The 7552-nt window shown below is 33.5% G+C and overlaps 1 pseudogene; it reads left to right on the top strand.

Annotated features, from left to right (window-relative positions):
* The first annotated feature begins 2458 nt into the window (after positions 1 to 2458).
* Positions 2459 to 2551, top strand: LOC130887100 (U6 spliceosomal RNA; annotated as a pseudogene).
* The last annotated feature ends 5001 nt before the right edge of the window (positions 2552 to 7552 follow it).

Raw genomic sequence — 7552 nt, 5'->3', positions numbered from 1 at the left:
GAGGGTCTTAGTCCAATTAGAGAACTTTGGTTACTGCTAAAATAAATTTGCCACTACTGCACCCTTAGGATTATTGGGCTAGGTTTGTCATTGTTGTTGTTCATAAATATCATAACTGGGTAAGACTATTAGGTGTTTCCATCCTTTACAAGATTGCATGGTGCCTTCTTGCACCATGTAAACTAGTTTTTAGAGAGATGTTATTCTAGTCTTTTCCAGCTAAGGAAAATGCCAAACAAATTTAAAATATGTAGCTATTAAATTTGAAAATAAAATCATAATTGTGACCCTTTTGAACTTCTAATATTATCACAAAAGAGTTGCAAAAGTAGAATTGCAGTGGTTAATAAAAATAAAAAGAGGAAGGTAATCAGAAGAAAGGGTGTGCTAAAAAAGCAATGGCTTTAACGTGACTCAAGTTCATGATGTGGGGTGCCCCAAGAATGCTGTGAATATGTTTTATTATCATTGGTTAACAAAGAAGTTGCTTTGGCCTATGGCAGGATGAAATAGAGCTAGACAGAAAAAATAAACTGAATGCAGGGAGAAAGAGTCATGTAGCTACTGAAAGAGAAAGATGCCAGAACCTCACCAGTAGTCCACAGCCTTATGGCAACACATAGATTAATAGAAATGAGTTAATATAAGATGTAAGAGCTAGCTAGAAATATGCCTGAACTACCAACCAAGCACTGTTGTAATTAATATACTTTTGTGTGATTATTCAGGTCTGGATGGCTGGGAAATCAATATGCAGTCTCCATTTGCAAGTCCATGTTAAGAATATAAAATAACATCATAATGAAACTGTTCATACTGTACAATGATGAAGAGCAACATGTAATTACAATGCTTCAATGAATTAGGAGCAGAAAGAAGAATATCACCAGAGTTCTATGTAGATTATATATACATATATGTGTGTATATAAAATACTAACTGCTCTTATACCTACTTTCAGTTAAATATTTTTTCAATCTGTCGATTTTCACTTTAAAAATCTCTTCATTAACTGAATGTGTTCAGATTTTAAATCTCATTCAACTGTAAAGAAAATTCTTTTTTGCAGCAAATAACAAATTCCCTATTGTTTAGTTGATTAGTAAGGGTAAGCCTACTTTATGTTTATACTGTCACTCCTGATAGATAAAGCTTCTGCTGTCTATAAATATGAAGTGTCCTCATTCCTTGTGACTGATAGATGTGTTTTCTGTATTTTTACCCCTTACTTGCTTTCATCAGTCATAGATCAGTCATGGAAGCCTTCCCTTTATCCAAAGACTGTCAGTCCAGCCATCTGCTTAGTTGACACAGGTTTTTGGCTGTGTGTACTGGAAAGACTGCTCTCTCTTTGACAAGAGCAGCTGTCAGAACACAAAAAAATACCATTTGCACCTGTCTTATTGCATCCTTATAAGCCTGAAAGCAAAGCAGGTCTGCAATTTAAACAGTGCAGGGTTTGCTGTGGAAATGTGGGGACTGGAGGCCCTCTCTCTCACCAAATCATTCTGATCAGAACTGTGGCCAGGAAAGTGGAAGGCCTTGGATTTAATAGAATTGTACCTTTGTTATTTCCTTTTATATAGTAGAAATTAGTGCAAATTTAAACGAAGAGATTGGGCCAAAGGACAGTATCAGCTTCTAAGTCCATTTTGACTTCCTTCACTTTACCTTAGTGTCTGAATTTGCTACAGTTTTAGGCAATCCCTTACAGTCATTAAACTGAGATTTTATTCTCCACACCTGCTCCTTACAACGTAACTTAGCCTAATAGATTAACTAGCATGCAATTGTTAAGTGTACTAATCAGCCATGAACTAGCATAAGTGACTGCTTTTTCATGAGAATAGAAAGATAAAAATGCTTATGAACAATGGAAAGAAATATGATCTGAACTTAGCATGCAATAAGGATTTTTACTGTATGGAGGAAATCAATTGAGTGTTTCTTTCTGTACCTTTTGAGTGAAAACGTTTTTGCTGAGAATATATACCATAAAAAAGTTCTTATTAAATATAAATATAAAACATTTAAATATTCATATTTTTAAATGTTATTTTTACAAAAATTTTTGTTGCTTAACATGAGTTCACAATATATATGTGGGAGTTGCAACTTTTATTAATTATTATTATATAATTATCCATTTATTTATTTGTATGTGATATGGGAGCAGTGTGCTTGTTCCTCCTTGAGTGCTCATCATGCCTTCCCATACATGATATACTGTGTGTTCAAACCATAAACTGAAATAAACCATTCTCTCTTAGATTGCTTCTTGTCATATACTTAGTTTGCGCAATGAAATGAGAAGGGTAACTAATACACATGAATGAATATACTTATAAGACAAGTTAATATAAATGTACGATTTTATTTTACATCAGGTTTCAGAAGTAGTAAATGGTAAGCTGTTTTCATTTTACATCACTCAATATTGGTTAACAAACCCTCTGTTGTGCTCGCTTCGGCAGCAAAGAGACTAAAAGTGGAATGATACAGAGAAGATTAGCATGGCCCCTACACAATTCGTGAAGTGTTTCATATTTAAAAAAAAAAAACCCTCTGTTATCTGAATCGGTTAATCGCTTTATATGTAGATACTAAAAGTTATAATTTCTGTTATTTGCACATTGTTTTCTTATTTTTAGAAGATCACTTGAACTATTTTCTAAGATCTCTCAATTCATATGTCACCCAAGAATATCAAGTGACCTGTGGTAAGAATACAGAATGAACATTTTAAGATTATTATTTTGTTTGTAAAGAATATATTGCTCCAACTATGTGAACAACATTATGTTTGTAAATTAAACTTGAGAAAAAGATTTATAGGGAATAAGAACCTCCTTGCAATACTCTCTAATACTTTTATAGTTTACATTAGTCTATATTTCACATTATGTGTTACTATATGCTATAGATTTTGTTTTGTCTGAGGATATTTTCAGAAGAATGCTTCGTAAGTTAAAATATAGAAAAGAATAAATTTCTTTTCTAAAATTAGGGGGAAAGTTTTCTGATTGATTTGGTTTTATTTTACAAAATTGTGCCTTGTAGATAAAGAGATAAGGAGAATTATGTTGCAGTATCATGATTTCATTTATTAGATATTCATTTTATACATTATATTGAATCAAAAACTAGTCATAGGAAAAGGTTAAATCTTTCTTTGAACAATTAATAGCTTCTAAAATGTAACCTTGTAGACATCGTGGTTTCAGACAACATGGGGAAGGTAATCTCTTTTTTCATATCTGAGGACTCCAAAATCAATATCAGGAAATACACAATGGAGTATATATAATTGGAGCACCAAGCCTTATCACCTATATTTAAACAAAGTAGTTGAGAAGTAAGAGGATTTGTTTTTCTATTTAAGCTATTGTATTTGAAAAAGTGGAAGATGGGAAATAATATTGGACATAGCTCCTCAGTTCAGGGACTTGTAGCAAGATACATAAGATATACTTCAATTAACAGAGTGCAAATCGCATTTCCAAATTTGTGGTAGACAATGAGAGCTAGACTTAGAGAGCAAAGAGGTCACTACAAATGAAGCAAATCATGTGAGGAAAACCTTATGTGAGAGAAAAAGTTGCATTCTTTGCCTAGAAATGTAGATGGAGCCCCTGAAAGAAAAAGGAAAGAAAATTAAACAGAACAGTTGGTTCAGAGCCAAGTGTGGAAATAGCAAGATTCTTAAGCACAGGAGGAGCATCCTGTACCTGTCTCCACTAGATGAAATCCTAGCACTGCTTTGAGTCATCAGGAGGACTTTGCTTACTTGTTTGTTTGTCTCAAGAACCCAGACAGTAAACTAAAATAAAACAAAACAAGGTTAGAACTTGATTTTTTTAAAGTTATAAAAAATAAAGTGACAATTTTCTTCTAAATGACGAAATTTTAAAGGCAGTCCAGGATATTAGAGGCAACAATTTCAGATTAAAAACCAGGAAAGCATCTCCTTAAATATTGGCCAATGAAAGGCGCTGTAAGCAGTTTGCTTAAAATGAGCAATTCTAAAATTATAAAAACACAACTTTATCTTTTATAAACTAAGCATTTCTATTTCCTATTATTACATGCTCTATTTATTTGGTAAATGGTTTTCTTTAACATAAATGGAATTATGCATGAATTTAGTGTATAAAAGATTTTTTCTGTCCATGCTGTGAAGATACTAAACATCCAAAGGATTTTAAAATGTAATTTTGTGAAAAATATGAAAAATGTTTTTGAGTTTTAAGATTGAGGTCAAGAAAATTATTTATATTATAACTAATATATACCTTTTCTTCTGTGTGTCTGAGAGCAATACTTTTTAACTATTTTTCTTCTATTTTTAAAAAATACAATAAAATTGCATCATTATTTATCCCTTCTTTTTCCTTCCTCATCTAAAGCCAGCAATATATAATTCTTTGGTCTCTTTCAAATTCATAGCCTCTATTTGTCAGTCATTGTTTTTACATGAATATATGTATCCATATGTTCCTAAATATAACCTAATTAGTCTTCATAACATAACTGTTTTGTATGTTTTCAGTGTTGACCATTTAGTGTTAGAAAACAAATGGGTATACTCTCCCTGATAAAGATGTTTCCTGCTCCCAGCATTTCTTAGTTCCTATATTTTTGTGTGTGGGGTTGTGGTCTTGTCTTTCTCCTGTCCATTTTGGCATGTTCATTGGAGTTGTCCTTGATCAACTCATTTGGGAAATCATGTTAATGAGACTTTATGGATGAAGCTTCTAACATTTATAGGAGAGATACAATTTTACAACAAATATCCTTGGAGCTCTAGCTGTTAAAATTTTTCTGCCCCCTCTTCCACCATGTACCCTGAACCTTAAGTGCACAGGAATTGTTTTGTACATGTATCCGTTGTGACTGAACTCCATAGTTCTTTATTTTTATCAGTTATAATTCTCTGTATTTTTCCTCTTTTCTCTTTCACAGGGTTCTATTTATTATTAATCTTAGTGCCTGTGCTAGCATATGTTCTGTTTAGAATGTCATTTATTGTGTCAATTAGTTGAAGGATACTCCTTCTTTAGGCTCGCTTCTATGAGGTTGAGTGTTGATATCTTTAACCATTTGAAATTGAGTTTTGTTTATAAATGTGCATATGTACACTTACTATTTGTTTTGAATTATCTGAGAAATTTTATGGACTAATGAATTACTAATTCCACAACCAAGCAATGATTATATAATTCAAGTTAGACTGGCTTAGAATTTTCAGGAATTTTAAACATACTTTAAAACATTGTTTCAAGATATCTCAAATTTATTCATTAAATTTTTTCTTCATAAGTTAAAGGTGTCCTATTTTCTCAGCTGTCTTAAGAGCAATGTTTGCTATTAACCTTCTAAAACCCAAGGGGAGCTACTTAATTTTCAATGAATCTCCTGGGTGTATTTCTCTTTCAATAGAGGAGTAATTGTTCTACCAGTTATCTAACCACATCATCATTATATTGATCAAAAATTGCAGTGCCTGCATGAAAAAAGAAAAATAGAACACAGGTTTCACAATAATAATTCACTCTAAGTCATCAGGGAAAGACAGAGGTGAAGGCACAAGTCATAAACAATCCCACACCAGTTTGTAATTGTGATTAATAGGGTGGTATTTATTTAAAGGGGAATAAACTTACAGATCACGGTCCCAGACAACAGTCCTCTGCGCACACAATTGGGAAGAAGTCTAGTCGCCGGAACCGGAGCAGGAAGTAAAGAGAGAGAGGAGGGAAGTGGCCGCTTTTTTTAAAGGGAAAGATACCACGCCCCAATGGGCTGGTATCTTGGCAGCTATTGGCTGGAGGAGCGGAAGGACCTCCCGCAACACCTCCCCCTTTTATTTAAGTAAGAGAGTTCTAAACCTACTATGAAATTATATACAATAAGTACAAATATCCTATTCTAACTAGCTTAGGTCTTATATAATAAATAGCTTGGCTAAGTTATGAGTCGAAAGTAACTACATTTATATAGTCTTCAACCCCATCAAAGATCTGAGAAGGGAAATAATGTTACCTGAGTAATTAGGAAGTGCAATCAAACAACTTCTAAAACATGCAATAAATCACAGAGACAACTAGCTACCTGGGCAATCACCCAAGGTCACGTTTGCAGCGTTGAAGCAACCAACTTTGGCTAAGGCCTAACATAACTGACACACCATTTTCAAAGGCAAGAAGCTTGTCAAAACTATCTTACCCTGTCTTGGCAGGATATGACAGTCCTGTTTTTTCCATTCACAGATACTCTGTATTTCTGTCAGTGGTTGAGGTATGGGCATTTCTTTACCCAAAGGCCAGTTCAGCCAAGAAGAAAGGCTCCAGGTGGAGTGTCTTTGGTGCTCAACATTCTCTCGGGAATAGAGCGGTGTTGCCAGGAGCAATTGTGTCTCACTACCACAAAACTCTGAGTTAGATTAAAGGCCATTTTCTACAGCTCTTTGAAGAGGTTGAAGATTATCTATCTATACTGAGTATAATCTCTATGTATCTAAAGAACCTGATTAGTCTAATTATAAATGACAAACTTAGAATACTATTGATCTATATAATTCTCAATACCTATCTAACTTAAAGACTAAGACAATAAACAACTGTGAAACAAATGAGGACAATGACCTCCAAATATAAACAATGTACAAATATACATTGCAGTATGGTAAATGTATATCAATACACAAGCAATATGTAAGTATCTTAATCAGAGGTAGAAATGTACACTGCAATATGGTAAATATATACAATATATATCAATACAATATATGTCAATACATAAAAAATGTTTTTTAAACAGAGGTAGAAACATGCATGCATACAATAGTCAATATAATTTCACTTTGTATCAATATATAAGAATCGATACCAATACATTTGTCTCAAAACAATAACTCACAAGTACCAACAAGTACCAATCTATTATCCCTCTTTTTTTTTTAAATGATCCCTGAGCTTATTATAAAATTCCTTCCCCAACCCTCAACCATATACCAATTTATAATCAACCCCTAAATGATGTCCCTAAACCCAAGGGCAAACTTTACTGGGAGAGGGGACGTCGTCCTCTAGAGTTACTTCCAGCTGTCATGGGGGCGACGTTCTTTCTGGGGGATCCCGTGAAAGTAAAATGATGGTTAGATTTCAAGATCGATGTCTTTTAAAATTGCAAATAGTCTCTGAGTATTTTGTGCAGGTCTGGCCAGAATGTTGTATAAGAGGTGCACCATTTCAGCTAACCAAGTTGGGATCGTCTTGTGCAGCTGGTACCCAAAACAGGTCTTGTAGTAGCGCTATCAGTATCATGACGTCATATCAACCAGGTGGAGTCGTTGTTATGGGGCCCCATCTTCTTCCTGGAAACTTTAAATGTCACTTCAGGAAAAACTCATTGTTCATTGTGAAAAACTTAAACATTAATCATATAGACATATACACACACACACGTATATATATATATATATATATATATATATATTCAATGAAAGGAATGATAGATATATTCAATGAAAAGTATGATAGATATGAAGAAA

This window comes from Chionomys nivalis, chromosome 14 (assembly GCF_950005125.1).
Source record: "Chionomys nivalis chromosome 14, mChiNiv1.1, whole genome shotgun sequence".
Classification (NCBI taxonomy): domain Eukaryota; kingdom Metazoa; phylum Chordata; class Mammalia; order Rodentia; family Cricetidae; genus Chionomys; species Chionomys nivalis.
Note: the sequence above shows the minus strand (reverse complement) of the source record. Positions and strands in the feature narration are given on the sequence as shown.